Raw genomic sequence first — 15,159 nt, forward strand, 5'->3', positions numbered from 1 at the left:
GAAGAGACTCTTCGGCAACCCCTCATAAATGCACCTTGGGACCCGGCCGGCTACGATTCTATTTCACTTGGACTTGGCCACTCCGAGTTCGAGGGAAAAGGGGCCACTTCTGTATCATCATTTAACCTAAGTGTTAACCCTCATCTAAGAGTCAACAAGTGTCCCACATTGATTATCAGCTCACACCTAGGCTAGGGATGACTTAGGTAGCATGGACACTCATCCCTTCAATGAGTCAAGATGGACTCTCACTCGACCTTATCACTTTTATTGGCCCCCCATTCAATCAAGGTCATGTTGATAACTTGCAAGACCAACTAAAAAGGTAGTACTTGTCTAGCTCGTAGAACCAAGTCGAGAGGCAATTTGTCCTCGAATTCCTCACCAGTAGTTGTCCGTCATTATCATGTCTAGTGGCACTAATCTCTATGACTCATCATCCTGCATACCTACTCAATAACCATAACATCAAATCAATAGTGACTCATCACATCTGTAGTCAACACCTATGAAGCTATCTGCTGATTTAACTGTCTACTTAGACTCGGCCAGAGTTATGCTTCTACCCCTCTCAGCTAGGTATTTATAAGAGCACAACTCCTACTTGTAGAGGGGATCGGGAGAAGAGCCCCCCAGGGGGCTACAGGTACACCAATTCTGGCTAATTAACTTAACGCCTTCAGAACTTATTCAGTGCAATGGTTCCTCATTGAAGCTCTATACTAACTTGATCGTCAAAGGAATCATCGGAGAACCCAACTCTAGTCCTCTAACGTATTCATTATGCAACTCTCTTATTCTCAATAGGGGATTAGCCATATGAAGGAATGAGGGGACCTATATCATCCATATTCTCTTTAAGCCCCGTCACTAATTCGAGATTATCTACTAACCTCGCTGCTACGTCCCAGGACATCAACGTTACTTATTTAAACTCTATCTATTTTATATATAAGAGACTATAATAGATCAGGAAAGACCTATCTAGTTGGAGATAAAAAGAAAAAACAAATGGCCGATATGAAATCATCAAAACTGCAAATCAACATTATTACTATCCATAGTGAAACACAATCATCGATGGACTCTTACAGTTCATTGATGGTTCCCTATACTCCATTGATGGTTCTAAATTCAGTCTCTGTGTTTCCTTGATTATTCACTATAAACCATTGATTATCGAAGTGACTATTGATGGTGTCCTCATGACCATCGATGATCCATTGGCTAAAATCGACATTCAAAGGGTTTTGAGGCCCAATTTTAACAAGTACATCTTTCCTATACTCCTACCACAAAAGTGATCACAACTGAAGCTTTGATACCAGTTGTAGACTATAGGAGAGTATCGATGGTCATGTTTCGCCATCAATGGTAACGACGCTGATTTGTAATTTTGATGATTTAATGTCAGGCGTTCATTTTTTCTTTTGATCTCCAACTTTTACCAAGTTTTGGATAACTCTTTCTTAATCTATTATGGTCTCTTATATAAAAAAAATAGAGAGTTTAGATTAGTAAAAATAATCAAAATAGGAGGGTTTGAAAAGGAGAGTTTGAGGGTTTAGGCTTTTGTCTTGTTCTTGTACTTCTTTCTCTTTTGATAGTGGAATCTCTTTGATGCCTCTGCCATGGACGAAGCCCAAAATTGGGTGAACCATGTAAATCTTTGTGTTTACAATTGCTTGTGGTTTATTCTCGTGCTTATTCTTCACAATTATTTCTGCTTTACTGTGCACTTGTTCTAACATCTATCTATTAGTTTTAATTGCTTTCATCTCTTCTTTCTATGTGATTTTATGATGGGTATCTTAATTATTTTAGCTCTGATTTTTGTCTTTTTCCCCTATTTTAATTTGGATAGAATCGATGACCTCTAATAAGTTTTAATGAAGTGTATAATAATTATTATTATCTTTGAAAACAAAGTTATAATTCAGTTTTCAAATTTTCTAAATTTTATATACTATAAAATTTTATAAGTCCAATCGAGTTTTGGAGGAATTTGTTAGTAAATGTTGATATAGTATAAGGGTGTTTTTCCGCAAAACTGGAGTTGTATATCATGATCTTGGTTATTTGCTCACGGTTTACCCTCTTTAATGAGAATGAAATATGCAGAAGGGAAAAAAAGAAAGACAAAAAATGAAGAAGAAGAAGAAGAAGAATAGGTTATTTGATGAAATACCACCAAAGTGACAAATAGACAGGCAATAAAGGCATTAATTTATCTTTTCAAATGATTCTTGTGTCATGTTATATCTATTTATGAACTCGGTAAGCTTCAAGGCTATCCATAATGCAGCCAACCCCGTAAATTACATGATGTGTGTGTTGGATTAAATCTTGTTATGGGCACATATATTATATTAGTGTGTAATGCTATCCGTAAGGTTGACCTGCCTAAAGTAATCAATTAGTTAATTTGGGTCAATGGGTATTTAATTTAATCATGGCTAATTGTGCATATACTAGGTTATAATTATAATTTGATGAGGGGCCAAATTATAAAAGTACAACATCTATAAATAAGGGGTTATGGTCCCTAATCTGAGGTTACATTCTCTATTCTCTAAATTCTTATCTAAAGAAAATTCTAAAAGAGAAACCCTCAAGATTAGAAGATCAAACCCTAATTCAGATCCGTACAAATTCGTTATGGGTTCAGGTATGCTTCCGCTCTTCTTGTTATAATTAATCTCTTTAAATCAATCACGGTTATATATATTATATGTTTTAGATCGATTAAGATCTACAATTAGTATCAGAGCCACCATGATTAATTCTTAGGGATTTAAGATTAAGATTAAGAAATTAGGGTACTTTGATCATAATTTTGTTTTATTAAGATCTGTTGATGCACTGTAGCGTGCAAGAATCTTGTTCTGTTGCACACATGAATAGTAAAGTTCATGTTTTGGTTTGATTTTGTCTTTTGGCTATTGAATCTGGATCAAACTCTTGATCCAGATTGTGTGCAACTTACCAATTTTCGGTTTGAAAAAATATATCATTATCTGCATATCTATTTGGATTGGCGTCGATCGCTGGGCTCCTCGCCGGTGATGTATTTGCTGGCAGCCCCACTGTCAAATGAAGACAGTGGCGGCAGCAATCAGGAACCCTAGGATTTCAACCCTAGGGTGCAGAAGCCTAAGCGGCAGCAACGGCGATTTAGAAACTTAAGGTCGTGCAGAAAATTAGGGAATATGAGGTTACCTTATTTCAGGCGAGCTTGTCGGCAACTCTGCAGGCAAGCTCAAGTCCTTGGATGCAGGCGAACTTCGTCGGCTACGTCAGTAGGCAAATCTCGTCAGCAAGGGCTCAAGCGAGCTATAAATTATTCAGGCAAGCTCGAGCCTATTCAGGCGAGCTCAAGCCTATTCAAGTGAGCTCAAGCCCTACTCAGGCTATCTCTAAACTCTTCAGGCGAGCAAGCCCTATTCAGGCAAGCTTGGTTTCGATTTCAGGCAAGCTTCGTCTCGAATACAGGCGAGCTTTCAAACGCTCGATTCAAGTGAGCTTAGGGCTCGATTCAGGCGAGCTTCGACCTCTATTACAGGTGAGCTTGGTCTCAATAGGTTCGATCTGTTGAAGCAAGCGAGCTTTTGAATCTCGATTCAGGCGAGCTTTTGAATCTCGATTCAGGAGAGCTTTTGAATCTCAATTTCAGGCAAGCTCAAAACTTTCGATTGAAAGCGAGCTTCGTCGGCTCGATTGGGATTTATAGGCGAACTTCGGATACGGTTGAAAAGATATGAATACTTTTCTTCTTATACAGCCAAAATCCCACTAAAAGAATTTAGTTTGGGCCTTTTTGGGCCTATAGAGGATTATTTGAATGATCAAATAATTTTATTAAGGTTATGGACCTGTAACAATTAACTATGTATTATTTATATTAATCAAATAATTTAAAAAAATTTGTAGGCCATTAAATTTCTTAATGGCCCTTTCTTTATTTAATTAAAATAGAGAAATCTATTTTAATTGCTCAAGTAAATTTTAGAAATTCATTTAATATGAATTAAATTAAATATGGTAGTTAATCAATTATTTAATTCAAATAAAATAACAGTAAGGTATTAATTGTGTCTCTCATTCTAATTGATTAACTGAAACAAGATGTTGCCAAAGTAACCTCTCTTGTGTAGATTGTTCATGAGGGATGTTAGATGTTTGTATGTGTGTCTTCGTGTAAATATTTTATCGGCCCAAAGGAAGGTTAATATTTATTTAGACTGCAAACACGTTATGTGATGATAAACGTGTGACAATTATAAGGTTTACATATGAATAATGAATTAATCCAAAAATAGCTTCATTATTTGATATGAGTTATTGTTAGTGTTTGATTAATGCAACAAGATATCACTTGTAATTAATATTACTGTCCAAAGACTTGATACTAATGTTGTGCTAGATATCTTGAGATGAGATTTGTCATTATTTGAATTTTATTGATTACTAATTATGGTTAATAATGTAAATATCTTTTGTTTATTTTAGCTAATGCATCTACTGCAATAATTTCTACTAACATAAATTCAATTCCCATGCTCAATGGGACAAATTTCAAGGTTTAGAAAGAGAACATTTTAATTGTTCTTGGTTGCAAGGATATAGATATTGCATTAAGGATTGAACAACCCCAACTTCTCACTGTGGATAGCACTCCTGATGCAAAGAAGGTGTATGAGAAGTAGAAGCGTTCAAATCGCATGAGTCTAATGATCCTTAAGTGTGGCGTTCCGGAAGCCTTCAGGGGCATAGAATCCGAAGGGATTACTAAAGCTAAAAATTTCGTTGCTGAAATTAAGAAGAGTTTTGCTAAAAACAATAAGCTTGAAACAAGCATGCTTTTAGCTCGATTGATTTCGATGAAGTATAAAGGCAAAGGAAATATCAGGAAGTACATTATGAAAATGTCTCATAATGCTTCAAAACTTAAGGCACTTAAACTCAATCTATGTGATAAGTTACTGATGCATCTGGTACTATTATCTCTTTCTATACAATTCAATCAATTCAATGTCAGTTACAACTGCCAAAAGGAGAAATGGACTCTAAATGAGCTTATTTCATACTGTGTGCAAGAAGAAGACAGGTTGAAGCAAGATAAGACTAAAAGTGCTCATTTGGCCTATGCCTCTAAGGATAAGGGAAAGAAAAGGAAAATTGATAATGAAGCTGCTAAGGGTCCAGTTCAGAAGAAACAACATAAGGATGATCAGGGTTGTTTTTTTGCAACAAATCTGGACACGTAAAGAAGGATTGTACCAAATATCACACCTGACGTGCTAAGAATGGTATGTTCCTTACTTTGGCCTGTTCTGAGGTTAATTTAGCTTCAGTACCTAGAAACACTTTGTGGTTAGACTCTGGTGCTACTACTCACATAAATTTCTTTATGCAGGGTTGCTCTATGCAGGGTTGTCTGAGCTACCGAAAGCCAAGTGATGGTGAAAGATACATCTTTGTGGGCGATGGACAATTGGTAGACGTAGAAGCAATTTGGCACTTTAGGTTGCTGTTAGAAACTGGTTCTTATTTGGATTTGAAAGATACTTTTGTAGTACCATCTTTTAGATGGAATTTGGTTTATATGTCTATATTGGACAAATCGGGTTATTATTGTTCATTTGGAAATAATCAATTCAGCTTATCTGTAAATTCAAATATTGTGGGAACTGGTTACTTGAGTACTTATGACAACCTATATTTGTTTGATACAATTGCTTCTTATAATGAAACCTTGCATGTGGAATCACATGGTACTAAGAGTAAATTAAATAAAGAAAATTCAACGATATTATGGCATAAGCACTTGAGTCATATCTCAAAAGGTAGAGTTGAGCGTCTTGTGTCTGATGGCATTTTGGATCCCCTTAATTTTTCAGATTTGACGTATGTGTTGAATATATCAAGGAAAAACAGACCAAAGTTAAGCAATTAGGTGTCAACAGATTTTTAGATGTCTTAGAATTGATACATACAGATATTTGTGGGCTATTTCCTATGACATCTTAGAGTGGTCAAAAATATTTTATACCATTCATAGACGATTACTCACGTTATGGGTACCTATATCTCATTCATGAGAAATCTGAGTCCTTGGACATGTTCAAAGCTTTTAAAGCTAAAGTTTAGAATCAACTCAATAAAAGGATTAAACCATTAGATCTGATCGTGGTGGTGAATACTACGGCAGATATGATGGTTCAGGTGAACAACGTTCAGGACAAATTGCTAAATACCTAGAGAAATACAGTATCGTCCCACAGTACACCATGCCAGGGTCACCCATCATGAATTGTGTAACTGAAAGACAAAATAGGACACTTAAGGATATAGTAAGAAGTATGATTGCTCATTCTTCTTTACCAGAGTCACTCTGGGGAGAAGCATTAAAGACGACAGCTTATATTCTGAATAGAGTACAAAGTAAAACAGTTGCAAAAATACCTTATGATCTTTGGACTGGTCGAAAGCCCAGTTTAAAGCACTTACGTATTTGGGGATATCCTCTTGAGGCAAGGCCTCATAGGCCAAATGAAAAAAGTGGACTCCAAAATAGTTAGTAGCTACTTTATTGGGTATTCTGAACGATCCAAGGGTTATAAGTTTTATGATCCTACACTCAAGACTATTTTTGAGACGGGAATAGTAACATTATTTGAGGATGTTGAGTTTGGGGGAGAAATAAGGTTAGAGACCTTGCTTATGAGGAAAATTTGGCTTCAGATTCAATTCATACAGTCACTTTTGACAATATTCAGGTTCCTATACCTATTATTAATCAAGAAGTTAATCCGGAACCTCAAGAAGATAATGTTGAACAACTCCTTGTTCTAGAAGAACAAACTCAATAACCTTAAGAACCAGTGCCATTAAGGTGATCCACTAGAGAAAGGAAAAATGCTATTCCGGATGATTATATTGTATTTCTTCAAGAACATAAGGAAAATAATAGAATGTTGGAGGATGATTCAATCAACTTCCATCAGGCTATGAAAAGTTCTAACTCTCAAAAGTGGATTGATGTCATGAATGAAGAGTACAAGTCTATGCAAGACAATAAGATTTGGGAACTTGTTCTATTGCCAGAAGGTGCAAAACTAATTGGTTGTAAATGGATATTTAAAACCAAGCGGAATAAAAATGGAAATGTGGAGAGGTATAAGGCACGTCTTGTAGCTAAATGTTATACTCAAAAAGAAGGCATTGATTATACAGAGACTTTCTCTCCAATTTTATCGAAAGACTCTTTCAGAATAATAATGATGTTTGTTGCTCACTTTAATCTTGAGCTACATCAGATGGATATTAAGACTGTATTTCTTAATGGTGACATTGATAAAATAATCTATATGGTTCAACCAGAAAACTTTGTGTCTGGAGACCCGAAGAATATGGTTTGTAAATTAAGAAAATCCATCTATGGACTCAAGCAAGCTCCTCGTCAATGGTATCACAAGTTTTAACAAATAATTATCTCGTTTGGTTTTGAGATGAATATTGTTGATGACTGTGTATTATTGGCCTTTTTGTTTTGATGATGTTATAACAAACAATTTACAACTAATATTGTTTGTCTAGTGTTTGTATTTTCTTATTTATTCTAGACAAACAATGAGTTAGAGGTTGGATGGAATCGAGCATTCATCATTATATCCGTTGGAGGTTGGCGGAATAGTGGAATGAAGTCTATGCATACTAGTCAAGATCCAAGTTCAAGCTTCATCCATGTTTACCAAGACAAGCTACAATGAAGATCAATCAAGCTTGGGTAAATTAGTTAAGGTTTTATATTATGTGTGATGATACTTTAAGCTCAATTATATACACACATACACGTTTTGGTTTTATATCTTTCAAGTTTAAATATGAAATAATTACACTTATCTATATACATACATACATGTTTCATATTTATTATTTTTGGTTTATTTATTTTGTAACTTATCCACATAGAAAACAAGTTTTTGTAAACCATAGATTTATTCACATATTTATTTATGGACTTATCCACATAGAAAACAAGTTTTTGTAAACCATAGATTTATTCACATATTTATTTATGGATAAGTTATTTTTGATATAGCTATATAGATATGAAATAAACCATAGATTTATTCACATATTTATTTATGGATAAGTTATTTTTGATATAGCTATATAGATATGAAATAATATATATCTTCATATATACATTTATGTGTTTCATATTCTATTGAATTTTCAAAATTATATGTTTATGGATTGAAGACTTGTTTACACTATTTTTATATCTTGTATAAGTCTATAAATCCAAAATTATATGTTTATGGATTGAAGACTTGTTTACACTATTTTTATATCTTGTATAAGTCTATAAATCCATTCAAAATGTTTCAGGAGTTTGTTTAAGTCATTTTGTTTAAGTTATTTTAAGCGGTTTTTATGTTTACAAGCATTCCCCAAAGTTTTATATTTTTTAGATTTTATTTTCTATTTTTAAAGACATATTTAAAATCAGATTTTCAGCAAACCTATGCATATCTGATATGTCGGTTTGCGGTCGACCGTCATGGTCACCACGGTCAACCACGAAATATCCAGAGAGCAATCTCTGGATTTCAGCTCTTCGCGGTCGACCGGACCTGGTACTATGGTCGATCGCCAATATGACCGTTGCACAGTAACGGCTATTTCTAGATTTTGCTTTTTTGTGAGTTTTTGGTCATTTCCTTAGGGTTTTGGCTGATGTCTTGGGTTGTTATAAATACCCCATGGCATTTATCTCTCCTACCAACTAAGAGAATGTTTTAAATAAGTTTAAAAGAGTTTTACAAGGGTTTTAAAGTTTGGTTTAAGTTTGTTTAAAAAGCTTTTAAGCAAATTTACAAGTTTGGTTTTGTTAAGACAATTTCACAAGAGCTTGAAGGGATCATCCATTGGTGTTTGAGCTTTCAACTGTTCTCCCTCTCTCTTGTTATCATATAGAGAACTTTTCCTAAACTCAATCTAGCTATTTTATTTGTTTGATTTTTATTTCCATAAAGCTAGAATCTTATTTGAGTTTAGTTTGAATTTATTAAATCTCTTTGTTACACACACCCACATTAAGCTTTTAGTATTTTCATATATAGTATATTTGGGGTTGTGAGATTGTAACATAGTGTTGGGTTTAATTGAGTTCTTACCTTGTTTAGAAAACAAATCATTTGTTATTAGTAAGCTTAATTGTGATGATTCACTTTGTATTGCACAAGTACACCAAGAGGAGTGTAGAGGTGAGAGACGTGGTCGGTCCTAAGAGGAGTGGGGTAGGTGGTAATGCCAAGAGGTAGGTTGTAATTCTTAATACTTGAGGGAGACACGTGAGAGGCTAACACTTGAGGTGATAGTTTGTGTAGTTACATTATGAGTGATTGTGAACGTTGATCGGTGAGCATTGAAAACCAATATTGTATGGTGTAAACGGTATTCGGGTGAGCGTAGAAAACCCGGTTGTGATAGTGAAAATCTCCTCAAGGTGAGGAGCGGAGATGTAGGTCAAGTGGTTGACCGAACTCCGTGATCATATCGTTTATTTGCGTTTGTCATTGGTGTTCCTTTATATTCGCGCTTATCATTTAAATCGCCTTTGTCAATTGCTTGTTGTTTATATTTCCCTATCATTTTAGTAGTTTGTTTACCCTTGTGTTACTTGTATATCCTTGCATATATATTTATAATATATCATTCTTGCTAGGATATTGTGTTAGTAAGTTTTTAATTTGGCATAAATCGGAATAGATTAGCATAAACCCTATTCACCCCCCTCCCCCCTCTAGAGGTCTAACATGTATATCACAAGTTCAGTGAGAGTAAGTATATTTTTTTGGTTCTGTATGTTGATGACATAATGCTTGCCGCTAATGATATAGGCATGTTGCACGAAACCTAGAGATTTCTTTCAAAGAATTTTGAGATGAAAGATCTTGGGGACACTTCTTTTATATTAGGAATCCAAATACTTCGAGATCGTTCTTGAGGTATACTTGGATTATCACAAAAGAGCTATATCAATAAAGTACTCAAAAGATTTAACATGCAAGATTGCAGACCAGGTGACACCCCTATTTCTAAAGAAGTCAAGTTCAGTCTCAATCAGTGCCCTAAAGGAAATCTTGAAATTCAGGAAATGCAGATGATTATTTATGCTTCAACTGTAGGAAGTCTAATGTATGCTCAGGTGTACGCGTCCGAATATTGCGTATATTGTTGGTATGTTAGGCAGATACTTAAGCAACCCTGGTATGGATTATTGGATAGCAGTCAAAAGGGTTATGATTGTTGACCCTATAGTTTTGATGATGGTTTGGCAAACAATTTATTACTAATAAGTTCTCTAGTGTTTTGTGTTTATGTTTCTCATTTCAGGTATTTCAACACACTTCAGTCAAGCGTTAAAGATTCAAGTTCATATGTGTGGATTTACCTAGGTATATGTTTAGTTTACTTACATATATTGTATGATTATATCTAAGCTCAATATATGTACACTTAACACGATTTTTGACGTTTTCTATCATATAAATGATTTTTCATCAAACGTTGTTACAATAACTTTTATCTCATGTTTACAGCTCTTTCATACTTCATTATATATATATATATAATACATGCTCAATATATATATACATATTTACAAGCTTTATGTCAATTTTCATGTTCACGAAAAACAGGTTTTCTGAACACTTTTCAAAAACAGGGAGTTTTCACAAACGAAAATTAATTTTCTAAAAATTCCTTTTCAAACATGTTTATTTCATCATTTAGAAACTTTCCCCAAAGTTTCACTATTTTTGGATTTGATTTGATATTTTTAATGAATTTTCAAAACATCCCCAAAACCTGTCAATATGCTATATGTCAGTTTTCGGTCGACCGGTGCGGTCGACCGACAGTTGTATTTTCCTGAGCTGCTCGCGGTCGACCGCACCGGTCGATCGAGAGACCTCCAGAGACTTTTTTGGTCGACCGAAAATTCCATCAGTCGACCGCCTGCTTTAAATTGATTTTCTTTGAGCTTTTGAGCTTAGCGGTCGACCGGACCGGTCGACCGCCGAGTTGTTGTTTTCAAATTGGTTTTTTGGTCTTTTACTTATGTTTTTGCTGTTGTATTGGGGTGCTATAAATACCCCATTGCTGTGTTTCCTCTCTACAACTAAGAAATCCAAGTTTGGTGTTTAACAAAATATTAATTGTGTTTAAGAGCTGTTTAATAGTTGATTTCATCAATCAGTTTTTCAAGACAAGTTTTTCTACAACAAGAAGTGGCATTCAATCCTATTGGAATCATCTCTACTGTTCTTCTTGTTTGAGAAGTCTTCTAAACTCTTATATAGCTTATTATTTCATTTTCTTTTCATTTAGCTATATCTATTGAGTTTCATTCACTGTTATCACACATACTTATTGAGCTTAATATTTTCATACTATATAGAGTGGGTTGTGGGGTGTGATTTAGTGAGTGTGAGCTTCATTCAGTTCTCACTTGTTATTTGAGAACAAATCATTGTATTTAACTTTTATTTGTGAAAATCACTTGTAATACACTTGTACACCGAGAGAAGTGTGAGGCGAGACACGGGGTCGAATCCAATAGGAGTGGCGTCGATTGACGAACCTAGGGAGAGGTTGTAATCGAGCACTTGAGGAGGAGGACACGGGCTAGGTTCCTACACTTAGTGTGTAAAGTGTGATTGCATAGTGTTTGTGTAGTGTGAGAGTTTTCGGTGATCTTGTAAACCGAGTGTGTAGAAGTTCCGGCTTCCAAACTGGATTGTGATAGTGGATATCTCCTCGAGGTGAGGAGCGGGGACGTAGGTCGTGGTGACCGAACCTCGTAAACATATCGTGTGTTTGTGTTTTGCTTAGCATATTTTTATTCATCTTTATTGTTCATATCTATATCATATTTCTTCTTGTAAGATCAAATTGATCAACACAATTTTTATTAGCTTTTAATTGGGATTAGATTAGCTTAAGACCCTAATCACCCCCCCCCTCTAGGGTCTAACAATTGGTATCAGAGCTTGGTGCTCTTTGATTTAAGGTCTAATCGCCTTGAGTTAAAGATCCAAGTTAGCTTATTGTGCTAATCTATTTTTGAGCTTTATTTGTATCTTGCTTGCCCATGTTGGAGAAATCCAAGTGGATCAAACATGATAAAAAGATGTTTATTATGAACAAGCTTATGTTAGAATTTTTATTAAATGCATTTGATTCATTTATGTCTAACAAGCTTGATTCTTTTGATAGTGCTTACACCTTATGGAAATTTACTGAAGTACATCAAGGGGACTTGGAGGCGATCCAACAAGTTTTGGCGGATCCGATTTCAAGTTCATGTGGAGCGTCATGCACACGGCCACTAGGCGATAGCCCTAGTGAGGTTTGCGAGTTCGAAACCATTAATGATTTACCTAATGATGAACTTGCTTGTGCTAGTGAAAATTTGTTGCATGCCTTTAACAAATTGCATAAAGATTTTGTTGATTTACAATGCAAGCATGATAATTTAAAATCCGATCATGAGAAGCTAGTGTCCAAATTTGATGTCATTGGAAATGAAAATACGATGCTTAAAGAAAGCAATGACTTATTAAATTTGGATAATGAAAATTTGATCTCATCTATTGCTAGCCTATCTCATGCTAAGATTGATGCCATGTTAGAAGTAGAGAACATAAAGAATGATACAGCTTCTTTTATAAATAACTATTTATGTTCTACTTCTAAAAGTGCATATGTGCCTAAAAATGAAGACTTGAATCTTATGAAAAAATACATTTCATCTTTAGATTCAACTTTAAAAACATGCATTGATAACCATAAGAAACTTATGGACAAGTGTGCTAAGTCTAGTGCTAAAAAATCACCTACACACCATGCACACTTGTATAGCAAAGTTTACAAATGCTCTATTTGCGATCGTAAAGGCCACCTTGCTAAATTTTGCTATGATGCACACAAACCTAAGATTGCTAGTACTCCATGTGCATCTCATAAGGCTTCTTCTTCATCACATGTACACACACATGCACCCATTGTTCATCATAAGCATGGTAATGTGTATCATTGTAATTTTTGTGGTAGAGTTGGTCACTTAGCTAAGTTTTGTTTTGATTTGCGAAAAGTTTCTAAATCGTAAAATATTTCAAGTAGACCAATATTATTTTAAAATGTTTTTCATTTGCAAAATAATCTTAAAAGACCATCTTTATTTGCAAATGTTCCTCGTGCACATCCACATGGTCAACAATAATGTATCTTAAGAAAACAAAAGATTATATGCTTACATACGGAAAATCAGAATAGTTGGAGGTCATTGGGTACTTTGATTCTGATTTTGCTGGATGTCAAGATAGAAGAAAGTCTGCATCAGGCTACATTTATATGTTAGCAGGAGGAGCTATATCTTGGAAAAGTGTCAAACAGACACTTGTAGCATCATCCACTATGGCAGCATAGTTTGTAGCATGCTATGAGGCATCTAATCAGGGAATATGGCTATAAAATTTTATCAGTGGACTGTGCATTCTGAAAAATGTTAAAAGACCACTTAAGTAATTTTGTGATAATAAATCAGTAATTATGTATTCCAATAATAACAGGAGCTCGACTAAGTCAAAACACATTGACATTAAGTTCCTAGTTGTGAAAGAAAGGATGTAGAGTGGACAGATATCTATAGAGCACATTGGGACAAACTCCATGATAGTTGATCCTCTTAGAAAAAGATTGCCACCCAAGGTCTTTCATGAGCACACTACTCATATGAGTGTGGTATTATTTGAGGATATCATGATTTAGTGAGAGTTTATAATTTTTTGGTGCTTTATGTTTGGTTGTATCGTCTGATTAGAATAAAGTATTCAGTTCATACACTCTGTTTCATTATGTTTGGTATTGACCTCACTAAAGTTTAAGGAAGAAACAGTTAAAAATAGATATGTACAGATCACATTGCATGTAATTTTCATGCTATACATCCATGATTGATCTATGTCATTTGATTGTATTGGTATATGTGACTATTGATGTGTTTAGTCACGATAAATGTGATGAAAACCGCTTTGATCCTATATTGATATAGTTAATGGACGGGATTGTTTAGAAATACCCTTATTTGTGATAGCAATTTTTTAGCTCATAAGGTTGTACATACTTTAAGGAAACATGTGGTGCCCAAGTGGGAGATTGTTGGATTAAATATTGTTATGGGCACATATGTTATATTAGTGTGTAATGTTATCCTTAAGGTTGACCCGCATAAAGTGATCAATTAGTTAATTTGGGTTAATGGTTATTTAATTTAATCATGAGCTAATTGTGCAGATACCATATTATAATTATAATTTGATGAGGGGCCAAATTATAAAAGTACATCATCTATAAATAAGGGGTTATGGTCCCTAATCCGATGTTACATTCTCTATTCTCTAAATTCCTATCTAAAGAGAAATCTAAAAGAAAGACCCTCAAGATTAGAAGATCAAACCCTAATTCAGATCCGTGCAAATTCGTCATGGATTCAGGTATGCTTCCGCTCTTCTTGTTATAATGATTCTCTTTGAATCAATCATGATTATATATATTGTATGTTTTAGATCGATTAAGATCTACAACGTGAGCTTTTCAAAATGAGTTCTCACAAAATCTATTTCTATGGAGACTTAACTGCGTTTGTATAGAAATAAAAACAGAACCAATGTTGCAATTTGAGAGATATACCTCCTATTTTAGGAACAAAGGTTCTATACCCATAAAGTCAACCGGTATTCACCGAAAAAATACATTTTTTCTTATGTGAATAGTGTTTGACACAGTTTTTAGCCTGAACTCACGCTGATCTTCGTTCTATTATGATGACATCATATTGCACTGAAGTAGATGAATTAAAGTGGGGCCATATGATATCTTGATTCTCTCTAGTGATTGAACAATTTTTTTTAATTTAATCATTCTTATTTTTGTTACAACTTTCAAGTGGCTTAGGAGGGTCAACTTTTTTGAACAATACCTCAAATTCTGCTCCCGGAAACAATTCTCAAAAGAAACGCAGACGAAGAGTAAGGTCCAAGTATTAGTTGAAATTCCCATACTATCTTTTGATATCAACTTTCC

Source organism: Asparagus officinalis, chromosome 10, assembly GCF_001876935.1.
Source record: "Asparagus officinalis chromosome 10, Aspof.V1, whole genome shotgun sequence".
Lineage (NCBI taxonomy): Eukaryota > Viridiplantae > Streptophyta > Magnoliopsida > Asparagales > Asparagaceae > Asparagus > Asparagus officinalis.